The following is a 14,308-nucleotide window of genomic DNA, read 5'->3' as shown; positions in this document are numbered from 1 at the left end:
TCAAAAGAGCCATCCTGCAGTTATGGTGATGTCTTCTCTCTGCTGAGAAAATAATAATAATAATGGCAGTATTTGTATAGCGCCTTTCTCCTGTCGGACTCAAAGCGCTTGCGAGGCAGCCACTAGAGCGCACTCAGTAGGCAGTAGCAGTGTTAAGGAGACTTGCCCAAGAAACTCCTTACTGAAATAGGTGCTGACTTACTGAACAGGCAGAGCCGAGATTTGAACCCAGGTCTCCTGTGTCAGAGGCAGAGCCCTTAACCATTACACTATCCAGCCACTGCCAAAAGACAGATGCTCCTACACAATCAATCCAGATTCTATTGATCTGAAGCGTAATCGATGCAGAGAATCGAGTGCGATCGCTTTTTCTTCACGGGCGGTTCCAGGACGCGTCTGCGGCCCCGCAACCGTCCGTGACACCTGGGGCTTCTTCCAACCTCCTTCAGGCTAATCAGTTCCTCGCTGTCCTTCACCACCTGGAACTTCTGCTATGAGTCCCGGTAATTCAGCCAGTCAGAGCAGTCTGGCTACGTGCCGCTTCCACAGCCAGGAGCATTCTGTACCTGCGCAATAGTGCTGCGCAGGTGTAGTACACCCCCGGCGGCGGAGTGTGTGCATGCGCACTACACCAGACTGGCTCAAGTACCTGGACTCATAGCAGAAGATCCTGGTGGCGGAGGAGGACAGCGAGGGACTGATTAGCCTGAAGGGGGTTGGAGGAAGCCCAAGGTATGTATAAAACTTTAATTTCATCTGCCTCAGGTTTACTTTGTTACATAGTAGTACTATACTCTACATTTGCACTCTCCACAGAGCTGCAGGGAATCCACGGAGAATGTTGTGCACATTGAACACAGAGGTGTTGTCTATCACCCATAAACCTGGTTCAGGTTGTGCATGAAGAATGTGTAATAGAGGAAGAATCTCCTTATTCCCCTGCAGAGTACCTGCACATCACTCTTCTATGTACCCACAGTTACATTGCCTAGGGCCTGATAGATGTTCTTTGTTCCGGTCTGTACCTTTTACAAGTACTCTTACCAAGGACTAGTTTTAGTCTAAAGGGAATAAATATAGTAGTCTACATATCCTTCTCACTTCAGTTGTCTTGTAAAATTCCTAAGCGTTGGCAGTTAAGAGACGAATTTCACGTTACATACTGTTAATCAACAAAATTGTAATATGCAAATTAGAGGAGTCGGAGTCAAGGAGTCGGAGGATTTTTGGACCGACTCCACAGCCCTGGTAGAGAGTCCACTGGCCTCCAGACACAGAACGTCACAGATTGGCAAGAGGCAGGAGGAATATAAAACATCCATTATCAACGCAGCACACTTTGTTGGGTCAAGCCATGCTTGTTGGGACACAGGACCTTCAGGCCGATTATAGGCCTCGTTCACATTGCATTCCACTCGCGGTAGCGCTGGGAGTTTGTCGCAATCTTTTTTTTTTTTTTATTCCTGGCACTTGGGTGGGCGTTTCGTTTTTTTGTGAAAAGAGCTTTTCCCGAGCGTTTTTAATTCACTCCCTGACACAAGTCAGGAAATTAATAATAAATATAAGTCCGGAAAATAAATACAAAGGGATTTTGTGAGCATTTAGCGCTCTTTCTATACCTTCCATTGTGGCGGAATCAACCCAAAAAATGGTCCAGGCGCCACTTTGCCGACCGCAAAGCGGGCGCAACGCGCCGATATGAACCTTTTCATAGAGATTTATTGCAGCATTGTTTTGAGGGCGATTTTGAAAAGCGCTTGTGCTCGAAAAAAGGGCAAACACACCCCTAGTGTTAACGAGCCCTTACACTTGTCGATTGCAAAGGGCTGTGGAGTCCGTGGTTTCATAAACTGAGGAGTTTGACGATTTTTGTACCAGCTCCATAGCCCTGGTAAGTATTAAACTAAAGCTAAATACTTAATGAAAGATTGGGGAACCTCACAGTGATGCCTCCTGACAAACAATGTGCCCTGATCCCTCCTCCTACCCGCGGGAACACAACGAGAGCTAGCGAGAGATCAAAAGATTATAGTACTTTGCACGGGAGTCACGGGGGATCATAAAGATCCAATCCATCACGACGGTCGTTATTGCGCATTGCCAAGCATCGCTTGGAAGATTGCACGTCTGTACCCCTACCGCGAGATCACTGAAACGATCGCTCATCCCTGGCGGTCCGTTGCGAGCACCGCAGAAACCAGCTTATACGTGACCCTGCACCTCCGTGTGGTGATAGAGCAATTTGCATAGCTACGCCCCCTGCTCAGCGATGCACCTCCAGTTGGGCAGGAAATAGGTCACTGGGATTCCAGTCGGTCCCACATGAACGCCGCATCCAGTCATTTATATGACAACTATTGACTTGCATTGCTTCATAATCTGTGCAGTAGTGCTGCATGCTTGGCATCAGGAATGCAGCGGTTTGGATACTTCCAGCGCACCGCGTCAAGTGTGCAAGTAGACTTGCATTGCCCTTGCGGCGAGGAAAGCCTACCGCGGGCAAACGCTGGCCACAAGTGCAGAAAGGGCCTCACACTGAAGGCTGAACTGCGTGCTTAGCTGGTAACCTCCCACCTGCCGCCCACCACACCTTCTAAATGCAATTCAGTGCAGGTGAACGGCAGCGTTTGCAACCCCACACGTCAGCTTTTGACACACGGCGCAGTTACCCATCAGCAAGAAACCGCATCACATTGGCTATCATTCATAAAGCATTTCCGCATGCGGAAATGCTTAAAACAGCTGTCTTTATTTACCGCACACGTAGCAAATTCTGCATTCATAAAGGCTCCTTCCGCATGAAAAGCTGACATTACCGAGCAAAGCGATAAATCACCGCCTTGTGCGGTGATTATTGTAAAAAATGTAGCAAAATGTTAATTAATAAAGATTACAGCAAGCGGTATGAAGTCAGGAAGTACCGCTCCCTTGGATGTGGCGATAACAATGTAAGTGAATGGAGAGACAGACCTCCCAGGCAGCTGCAGTAGAGCGGAACACAGAGAAATGCATCAACTTGGCTGCTTCCTGTGCTACCGCAAGCCTACCGTCTGCCTACCGACAGCCTAGTACGGGGAAGCTCCGCACTGCTATCGCAACTGGATACATTTTTATGAATGAACAGCCAGAAGTCTAAAATTCCGCCAGCGGCGGTTTCCTGCATAGATTTACTGTGCCGACAACAGTTTTATGAATGATAGCCATTGTGTCTGAGTGGCACTTCCAGCTCTGAGCGCTAGAAAGCACCGAGCCAGTGCATAGGAGCAGCTGATGGGCGGTGGATTCACTGGACTGCCGTGTGAAAGAGGCCTTTGTGCTAAGCCTCCTCTCACTCCCGCATCCAAGACTTCTCACAGGCTGTCACTTTCCTTTGGAACTCACTCCCTCAGCCGGTTCGTCATGCTACGAGTCTGGAAACCTTCAAACGTACTCTGAAAACACACCTGTTCAGACAAGCCTATAATCTGCTATAGGCAGCACTGAAGGCACACTGGCTCACCCACTAACCCTTGTGTTTCCTTCCCTTTTGTTTCCTCCCCACTACCCTCTAGATTGTAAGCCCGCAAGGGCAGGGACCTCTTCCTAGTGTTTCTCATACTGCTGTAATTTTAACATATGTACATGTACCAACTACACATCAACTATGTATGTATTTGTACTTATTCTATTCAATGCCATGTCTGTACAGTGTCTTTTACTTATGTATATTTGTTCCCCATTATTTGTGTGTACTATGTACAGCGCTACGGAAGATGCTGGCGCTATATAAATTTAAAAAAAATTATAATAAGCCACACATGCAGATTTCTGGTAAACCTCTACCATAGCTGCAGTTAAAGGCACTTGAGCACCTGTAACCAGGGCTGTGGAGTCGGTCCAAAAATCCACCGACTCCGACTCCTCAGTTAAGGATTCCACCGACTCCGACTCCACGACTCCGACTCCTCTAATTTGCATATTACATTTTTGTTGATTAAAAGTATGTAACATGAAATTCGTCTCTTAACTGCCAACGCTTAGGAATTTTACAAGACAACTGAAGTGAGAAGGATATGTAGACTACTATATTTATTCCCTTTAGACTAAAACTAGTCCTTGGTAAGAGTACTTGTAAAAGGTACAACCTGGAACAAAGAACATCTATCAGGCCCTAGGCAATGTAAGTGTGGGTACATGTAAGAATGATGTGCAGGTACTCTGCAGGGGAATGAGGAGATTGTAAACAGACAACACCTCTGTGTTCAATGTGCACAGCATTCTCAGTGGATTCCCTGCAGCTCTGTGGGGAGTGCATATGTAGAGTATAGTACTACTGTGTAACAAAGTAAACCTGAGACAGATGAAATTAAAGTTGTATACATACCTGGGGCTTCCTCCAGCCCCCTTCAGGATAATCAGTCCCTCGTTGTCCTCCTCCACCACCTGGATCTTCTGCTAGGAGTCCAGGTACTTGAGCCAGTCAGGCGTAGTGCGCATGCACACACTCCGCCGCCAGGAGCATACTACACCTGTGCAGCACTATTGCGCAGGTGCAGAATGTTCCTGGCTGTGGGAGCGGCATGCGGCCGGACAGCGCTGACTGGCTGAATTACCAGGACTCATAGCAGAAGATCCGGGTGGTGGAGGACAGAGAGGGACTGATTAGCCTGAAGGGGGCTGGAGGAAGCCCCAGGTATGTATAAAACTTTACTTTTCATCCGTCTCAGTTACCCTTTAATTTGTAGTCACTAAACCAAATTTTAATAACATATCACATTATTTGATTTCATCAGCAAAGGGAGTGCATACATTTGCATAAATCAGCATCAGTGCAGAATTATTTCCATGTCATTGACCATCTCTATTAGTGACACAGCTACACATCAGGCTTTATTCTTACAGCATAGATGTTATTTAGTATATATGAGATTCCTGTGTACACATCATATATATAGTCACAATCAGATATGTATATCTGACCTTAAAAATACGGGGACTGCTTTATTGCAGCAGCACAAGTAACTAATTTTGATTGGTTTATTTCATTTTTGTGGACTAAGCTATTACTGTATATATACTGTATATATACATTATTTTTAATGACTATTATCTGAGAAATAGAACATTTTATCATATTTTCTATTTTAATTACAGTTACAAATTCATTAGGAGTCGGAGTCGGAGTCGGTGCATTTTTTCCCGACTCCGACTCCAGGCACCCAAAATTGCCCGACTCCACGACTCCGACTCCACGACTCCGACTCCACAGCCCTGCCTGTAACTGAAAAGAACGGTATATATAATGAGCCTTCCCATAACAGAGATTTGTAATAGAGTGGGCTGAGCTTGGGCAGGAGTTGAGCTGAGCATCATTACTTATGTACAGAGTGCTGCTCCCCTGGTCTCATCCATATAGGATCTGCCATCTTTCCCAGGAGAGAATGCAGCGGTGCCGCATTATGAAATTCCTGACGAAGACGCACGCACGCGCCACAACACTTGCCGGGAGATGTAGTCCATGGATGTGAGTACAGAGAGATGACCCCATCCCCTGTATGGCATTACATGCAGACGTTTTTGGTGTTGGTGTCCTTAAAAGGACACATCAAAGCTGGAATAAAAAAATAAAATCTACTTACTCGGGGCTTCCTCCATCCCCTACCAGCTGATCTGTCCCTCGCCACAGCTCCACTCTCTGCCGCTGGCTCTCGGACCCGACGGCACCTCGCCAGGCCGTCCTCTACTGCGCCACTGTCAATCAAATCCACTGGAGTGTACTGTGCAGATCTACTGCGCAGTACACTCGAGCCACGTGGACTTGATTGACAGAAGCGTTGGCGCAGTAGATGATGACCTCGTGAGGTCATCCTCGGCACCAGGAGACAACGGCAGAGAGTGGAGCTGCGGCGTGGAACAGATCAGCTGCTAAGGGCTGCAGGTAGCTCCCTGGTAAGTAGATTTCATTTATTTTAATAGCTCGGACCTTCCCTTTAAGGGGACCCACGGACAGTTCCTGCTCAAAGCAATTTGGTTGCCACTACCTATTTGTAAGAAATGGTTGACACAGCAGGAAAAAACACCCACACCACCAACCAAATCAAGTTAAGTAAAGTTGTGCATGCGGAGCCAGAGCAAGCGCCACGTTGGAAGCCCAGCATCTGGAGGGCACAATGAGTTGTCCTGTGTACAGCGGTAGTGTCCAACCCCCCCCCCCACCATCACCACCACGGGTCAACCATTTCTTATGATTTCTTCAAATTAGTTGACATAACCAAAATTGTTCCAGGCAGGAATCAGTTGCTGAGCTAGGAGATTTCCCACTGGGTCCCCCTCAAGTAGACTAGCGCCATATTTTTAACCACGCAGTTACCTCCTCATGTGTCACCACTGGCACCTGTGCTTGTACTGCATCGACTGATACAAAGCCAGCGGCGGCAACTTTCTGGTTGGTTTCTGATCAGCTTCCTACTGAAATTTAACAGAACATATAGTGGGCAAAAGCAATTATCCAGGTTAAAAAAATAAAATAAAAAAAGGGAGATATTATTTTAGTGGTCAAATATACATCTGATTGTGCATTTCAGGCTTTACAGTAAGTAAATCTGGGCCTAAAACACATGGGCAGATTCAGTTCAAACAGTCGACAGTTTCTATTGATCTATGCATTTGAGATGGCATGGTCTTCACTATATATACATGGGTACAATGACACTTAATCTTTTCTTCAACACAAGTGTTTAAAGGAAACCTGACCTGAGAGGGATATGGAGGTCGCCACTTTTATTGCCTGGCTGCCCGCTGATCTTTCATGCATCAGTGTCCGAATCACATGCCTGTAACAGGCATGCGGCAAATCTAATCAGACTCCAGTCAAACATGTGATCTGCATGCTTCTTCAGGGTCTATAGCTAAAAGTATTAGAGACACAGGATCAGGAGGACAGCCAGGCAACTGGTATTGCTTAAAAGAAAATAAATATGGCAGCCTCCATATGGCTCTTACCTCGGGTTCCCTTTAACCAGCTACCATGCTATGCATGCTCTGGCATAAGAGCCTCTGTGCAGTAAATGGAGGAAAAAGGCAGAAGTCAGCACTGCAAGCAGATCGGTTTAATGCACCTTTAAAGATGTGCACTTAAATGTCGATCTGCTGCACCTGTTCGCACCTTACAATGTTGCTGTTTGCACTTGGAAAATTGGATTTAACCGATCGGCTTGCAGTGCCAACTTCTGCCTTTTTCCTCCATTTACTGCTAAATGAGGCAGAGGATCAGCAGGATAGTCTGGCAACTGGTATAGTTGAAAAAGGAAATAAATCTAGCAGCCTCCATATCCCTCTCACGTCCAACGTCTGCACAGGTCAAATAGTCTTGTCATGTGCACAGAGAAGTTTCAGGCCCCTTTTACATTTGCAGATGAAACCTGCATTGTGTTACCCTATTTCATCGCAAGAGCATTAAAAGTCTATGGAGACTTTCACACTTATAGCGGCCCGTGGCAGTGCACCGTAAGTATCTGATCTGACGCAAGTGTTGCAGTGCATTACCGTAAGTCTATGGACAATGTACATACCGGCTGTGTAGTCAGTACAAAAATCATCACACGCCTCAGTTTAGGAAACCACTAACTTCAGGTACCCAAAAATGACTGAATGAATTTATGGGGACGATTACCTTTTTCCACATACAACAATCTACACTTACCGAGAGCCCGGCACTTGCCAACGCTTATCGTTTTGGGTGTCACAGAGTGTTACCTACCTAACGACAGCATCACGCCAATGGGAGTAAACACAGCGGCAGCCCCAGGACCGCCTAACGGCAATTGGCGTCAGGTCCTGGAGCCGGCTACTGCAGGAGATCGCGTGCAGGCTGCGCGCGCATCTCCTGCATGGGGGGCGGAGCTCCACCCCACCTTCAGTCTCCGAGCAGCGATGACTGTTAGACGGCATAATCGCCGCCTATTTACATGTACAGCGCTGCGATTAGCAGCAGCGCTATACTGGGGACAGCCGTGTGACAAGACTGTCCACCTGGGGACAAGAGAGCGATCGGCTCTCATAGGCAGAAGCCTATGGGACTTGGGCGCAGGATACAGCCGGTATATGGCTGATCCTGCTTTTGCACAAGTGCGGCCCATATTAATTACTATTCCCCCTCCAGGCCACCATGGATAGTGGGGAATGAAATAATTCGGCTTCCACCGATTGCTGGAGGGCAAATTATTGTGTTTTTTAAGCAGCCTCAGCTCCGTCTTCTGACAGCGCCAACGTTACTCACTGAGCGCCACTATAGATGTGATTCCTATACTAATCTAGCGTCGAAAAGCACTGCTCCGCATTGGAGGAGGTGCACAGCACAGAGCCACACATCCAGCATTGGAGGGGGGGGGGGGGGGAAACACAGGTACAGCTGAGCGCGTAGTCACAGCGGGGCAGCAGGAGGTCTTCAGGGAGCTGGAAAAAGCCCCAGGTAAGTAAATGACGACTTTTTTTTCCGCTTTAGATTTCTTTTAAGCTAAGTACCCACCAGAAAATGGATTGGTCAATCTATAGCAAGGGGACGTATAATCATTCCCCAATCCATGATCTGGAATTGCGCACCACAGGAACAAACAATGGGCACCAATCATGGCAATTTGTATGGGAGTCCACAGGTATCTGAACGATTGGCCATTCAGTGATCCAACATGACGGTCGCTATTACCACATATCACTAAACATGATCGTGAAATCACAGAAACTTACCCACAGTCATAAGATCATGAATACAATCCTTTGTCTATACAGAAATGTGTAATATGTCAAGCGCTATATAAATGCATTTGTCACAAGAACAGTCACCCACCGCAAAAAAAGTCACTGCAAAAATCTTTTGGGAGTAACAAGGATAGTAACATGCTCTGATAGCAAGCTGACATCAGCTGTTGCTCTGTCCAACTGTCAACTAACTGTGAAGCGAGCAGGGAAGCTGGCTGGCATCATTGTTTAACCTCCATTACGCCGCTCAGGAGGTTTTGTTACTTTTTGCCCGATTTTACAATAATTCTGCAAATTGACTGTAAATCCTCTAGCTAGCACTAGGCTAGCTAGAAGAAGACCACCTCGATCCCCCGTTACCCAGCCTGGATCCAGCGATCGGCGCAGCCTCCCCTGACAGCTCCAGTCTTCTTTATGGGGAGGATCACAGATGTCATCACCGAGGTGATGCACAAACCCGATTGTCCCCATAGAGATATCTGAGCTGTGCCAGGAGGCTGCGCGATTACTGGACGGGGGGGGGAGGGGGGGTAACCTATAAACAGGGGGGGGGGGATCCAAGGGTGCCCGATACTCTTACTAGCTAGCCTAGTGCTAGCTAAAGGATTTACAGCCATTAGGCACAATTTATTTATGGGGTACTCCTGGGGCTACAGAGCAGTATGCCCGACACAGTATCAGGCATACCGCTAAGGAGGTGAAATCCTTTATAGGGAATATCTTTATAAATAATAAAAGCTTTGCGGAGAATCCCCTATGAAGAGATGGACTAGTCCAGAACCAGTTACTTCTGTCAGATTTCTACTACCTACTGTAAGGGCCCCTTCACACTTGCTGATCACAAAACGCTAGCGATTTTGCTAGCGTTTTGCTCTGGTGTTTTTTGGCAATTAACACCAAAAAAAAATAAAAATCACCATTAACACCGGTCGATTTTTTAGCATCGCGTTTTGCACTTCTATAGCACTAAAACGTGATCACCGAGAAATCGCCTGAAAATGATACAGGCTACGCGTTTGCGTTTAGCATTTTTGGCCGATTAACGCAAATCACCCAAATGAGAACGAGCTCATAGACTTTTATTACCCTAGCGCTTTGAAAAGCGCTAGCATTTGAGCGTTTTGCCAAAATTGCCGGCAAAACGCTCAAGTGTGAATGGACCCTTAGTGACAGCAACATAGAAGAAAAGTAACGTATGGCTCATTTTACTCTGAAAAAAAATGTACTTCTTATTTGTATATGTTTGCATGTATTTTACATTTTGCAGTTTTTGCTGCACTGCCCCTTTAGAGGCAGCAGCATGTCTCCTCTCATAGCTCAGCCTGCCTGGTGTGGAGGTATAAGAGGCAGCAGCATGTCCCCCACACGCCAGGCACGTGTATAGAATATGCCACACTGCACACTTAAAGGGTGACCCCAGCAGTGTCCCCCCACTCACCCTCCATGCAGCACCACCCACCTCCTGGCTGCCCTCCGCACGTGGAGCGCACAGTCCACCGCACAGCGCGACCTCAGCTCCGCCAGTCCTCCTCGCAAGGACAGCTCTGCCTTCTGACGTCATCCATCAAGGAACACAGCGAGCGCTGGACGGGCGTGGAGATCTGTCTGTCCCACCAGCCAATGGCAAGCCTTCCCTGAGGAAACAGCGAGGGCTGAGGGGCGGGATCGGGACAGACAGATCTCCACGCCTTCCAACACGCGCTGTTTCCTCAGGCAAGGCTCGCCATTGGCTGGCTGGGGTGACCTATCCCGCCCCTTAGCCCTCCCTTGTTACTCACGGAAGCCTCGCCATTGGCTATCGGGGCTGATAGTTCCCGCCCCTCAGCCCTCGCTGTTTCCTCAGGGAAGGCTCGCCATTGGCTGGCTGGGCTGACAGATCTCCGCCCACTACGCTCGCTGTTTCGTCAGGGCAGGCTCGCCATTGGCTGGCTGGGCTGACAGATCCCCGTGTCGTGTCAGCTATTGCAGCCTCTCAGATTTTGCAGCCCCGCATGCGCAGTAGGAGCCTTCGTCCCATTCAATTGTGCAGCCACGGTAAAACGTCATAAATATCGCCGCTTCCGCACCAGGTACACCCCCGAAATTTTCAGGGGAGGAAGGGGACCCCCAGATCTAGCTCTGTGCCGAATTGCAGCCCCCGAGCCCCGCTGGTTCCCGAGACTGATTGCAGCAAACCTATCTCGGGAACTAGCGGGGCTAGGGGGCTGCAATTCGGCACTGAGCTAGATCTGGGGGTCCCCTCCCTCCCCTGAGAATTTCGGAAGTGTAGGTGGTGCGGAAGTGGAGATATTTCAGGTAAATAATGTCTAACTTCTCACTGAGCATGCGCGATACTCAGTGATTAAGGCTGCTTCCGGGCTGCAATATCTGACATTACACCGGAGTTTCTTCTGCTCGCTCTACCTGCTGTGGCTGCTGTGCGGTACACGGCGCGCTGAGGCTCTGGTGACATAATATGGTCTGTGCAACGTCGCCACCTAGTGGCCGGGGGAAGTGGCGGCGCTTGTAATGTGAAAAAGCGGAATCCTGGCTGTACAGTCGTCTTGGGGGCCATAAACTAGATGACCAATCGACCATCCAATTCGATTATTATAATGTATGTAGTGTGTGTGCATTTATACATTACCTGTCCGGTGTCGGCCTCCACGCGGTTTCGTCCATGTCGCTGGGTTCCGCATACACGCCAGCGGCGCTCTGACGTCACGAAGGCGCATAGCAGCTGATGTCAGACACTAAGCGCCGCTAGCGTGTATGCGGCTGTTACCCGGCGAGATGGACTGACACCGTGCGGAAACTGCTACAGGACAGGTAATGTATAAATGCACTACACTACACACATTTATACTTTTTGAGGACAGTGGCGGCTCTGCCGATTCCCTGATGATTTCATGCTGAAATCGGACGGGAATCGTTCTGTAGTGTATGGGCAGATTCGATTAGAGACATATTTATCTCTAATCAGATTCGATTAGAGATAAATTTGTCTCTTGGTCGAATCTGCCCATATTCGTTCTAGTGTATGGGCACGTTTATTCTATCAGTACCTGCGGCAGCGTGGGAGGCTGGAGTAGTTATCTATCTGAGGTCTAGTGGGCGGGACCATTTCTTGCATTTGGTATACAGATCTCTTACTAACTGGGACAGATGACATGTTCTGGGGGTCTTACCTCCCCCCTGCAAACCTGGGCAGAACCACAGACAGCCAATCAGATCTCATCCATTCATGGGAAAATTTAGAAGGCTTGCCATTCTCACAGTAAAAATAAACCAAGAACCTCAAATTTGTCACAGTTGGTCCGGTGTGGGACTGGGGGGTTGGAAAAGCTAAGCAAATCTACCTGCTGGCCAAGCAGCAGTAAGGCCTGGTGCACGCCAAAACCCGCTAGCAGATCCGCAAAATGCTAGCAGATTTTGAAAGATTTTTTCTATGGCGTTTTGCTAGCGTTTTGCGGATTGCTGCAGCGGATTTCAGTATAGTACATTTCATATATTGTTACAGTAAAGCTGTTACTGAACAGCTTCTGTAACAAAAACGCCGGCAAAACCGCTCTGAACAGGCGTTTTTCAGAGCGGTTTGTGTTTTTCCTATACTTAACATTGAGGCAGAAACGCATCCGAAATCCAAAAAATGCCTCACCCCGGCATTTTTCGTTTCTGCAAAACGCCTCCCGCTCTGGTGTGCACCACCCCATTGAGATACATTGACCAAGCGGATCCGCAGCCGCAAGCGGCTGCAGAAACGCTGAAAAAGCCACTCGGTGTGCACCAGCCCTAAGGCCTAGTGCACACCAAAAACCGCTAGCAGATCCGCAAAATGCTAGCAGATTTTGAAACGCTTTTTCTTATTTTTCTGTAGCGTTTCAGCTAGCGTTTTGCGGTTTTGTGTAGCGGTTTTGGTATAGTAGATTTCATGTATTGTTACAGTAAAGCTGTTACTAAACAGCTACTGTAACAAAAAACGCCTGGCAAACCGCTCTGAAGTGCCATTTTTCAGAGCGGTTTGCATTTTTCCTATACTTAACATTGAGGCAGAAACGCATCCGCAATCCAAAATCTGCAGCAGCCCGGGAGTATGCGTTTCTGCAAAACGCCTCCCGCTCTGGTGTGCACCAGCCCATTGAAATACATTACCCTAGCGGATCCGCACCCGCAAGCGGATCGCAAACTGCAGCCGAACCGCTCTGGTGTGCACTAGGCCTAACTGAAGATTTGATACTTACCCAGCCCCATAAGCACATCTGAGTCCCTCGCTGTCCTTAGCTGCGATCAGCCCCGCTAACTGGCTCAGTCACGTCAGTCCGTGCCTTTTGGGCTCATGCAGCTGTCCGTGCATCCGCAAAAGACCCTGACTCAGTGGCGTAGCAATAGGGGTTGCAGAGGTAGCGACTGCATCGGGGCCCTTGGGCCAGAGGGGCCCTTCCTCAACCACAGTATTAGCTCTTTATTGGTCCTGTGCTGGTAATAATCACTTCTATAGATGCTTTAAATAGTAATAATCATTAACAAACTGTTCCCCATCCCCCTCTTGCACCGAATCAATTGTTACATATAGAGTGCTTGGGGGGCCCAATGTAAAACTTGCAACGGGGCCCATAGCTCCATAGCTACGCCACTGCCCCGACTGATGCGACTGAGCCAGTTACTGGGGCTGATTGCGGCTAAACGGCAGACAGAGGGAGGATGGCGATGGACTGCTTATGGGGCTGGAGGAAGCCCTGGGTAAGTATCAAATGTTTAGTTACTGCTCTCTTTCAGGGCAAGTGGGTGGAGCATAAAACAGCCATCAACAGAATCAAATTTCAGCAATTCATTTTATATGGGGAAATGTAAACTGCTGCCATTCCTAGACTATAAGGCCTGGTTCACACGGACGGCTTCCCGACTTTCGTCAGGCATTGCGTTCGGTGGCGCCACATCCAGGCTTTCAGTTGTGATCGGGGTGTTTCATCCCCACAGGGGACATTGGCCGCAGCGGTTAACCGTCCCAGGACACTGCATGTAGCGTCCATGGTCGTCTCGAACACCAGGGAAAATCGGGATCCGGACGACGCGTTTTTGCAAACACCGGTAAAGTCTGGTACAAATGCTCCCACTTGAATGGGAGTGTTTAAAGGGGTTCTGTGGATGGGATTTAAAGAGAACCAGAGACGAAGCATCCTCATGTATTTTATTACATTTATCAGTGGGAACATGACAGTAAACACCTACCCTGCTTTTAGTTTCATTCTTATCTGCTTAATTAGTCTATTAGCAGCTGTGATAAGAATCCCCACTGGCTTAGTCTAGGTTTGACCTGGAATCATTATAGCTGAGTCACTCTTCTGTGGAGTCTTTTCAAGACCAAGCCCGCCCCCTCCTGGCTCAGATTTCCAGCTTTGCATACTGAGAGCTGTGATGACATGGGAGGGGCTGCTCCTGCTGAGAGAGAAGCTCTGAAACAGATAAGTTTTCAGAGCAATATGCAATATGATCTGTGTGCACTCTGTCTGCATAGATACTGATGATGACTGCAGTTTCATTCCTATGAGAGAGACTTCCTACAGGCAGCTGCACATCATACCAAAATGAAAGC

The 14,308-nt window shown here is 48.1% G+C and overlaps 1 protein-coding gene across 2 annotated transcripts in view; it reads right to left on the bottom strand.

Moving 5' to 3' along the window:
- SLC5A6 (solute carrier family 5 member 6) overlaps positions 1–10,301 on the bottom strand; it is a 102,734-nt gene extending 92,433 nt beyond the window's left edge. For both annotated transcript variants that reach the window (XM_068279931.1, XM_068279933.1), the window contains exon 1: positions 10,196–10,301. The gene's annotated coding sequence lies outside the window, so the exon portion shown is untranslated. The remainder of the gene's footprint in view (positions 1–10,195) is intronic.
- Between the last annotated feature and the right edge of the window lie 4,007 nt (positions 10,302–14,308).

Source organism: Hyperolius riggenbachi, chromosome 4 (genome assembly GCF_040937935.1).
Source record: "Hyperolius riggenbachi isolate aHypRig1 chromosome 4, aHypRig1.pri, whole genome shotgun sequence".
Classification (NCBI taxonomy): Eukaryota; Metazoa; Chordata; class Amphibia; order Anura; family Hyperoliidae; genus Hyperolius; species Hyperolius riggenbachi.
Note: the sequence above shows the minus strand (reverse complement) of the source record. Positions and strands in the feature narration are given on the sequence as shown.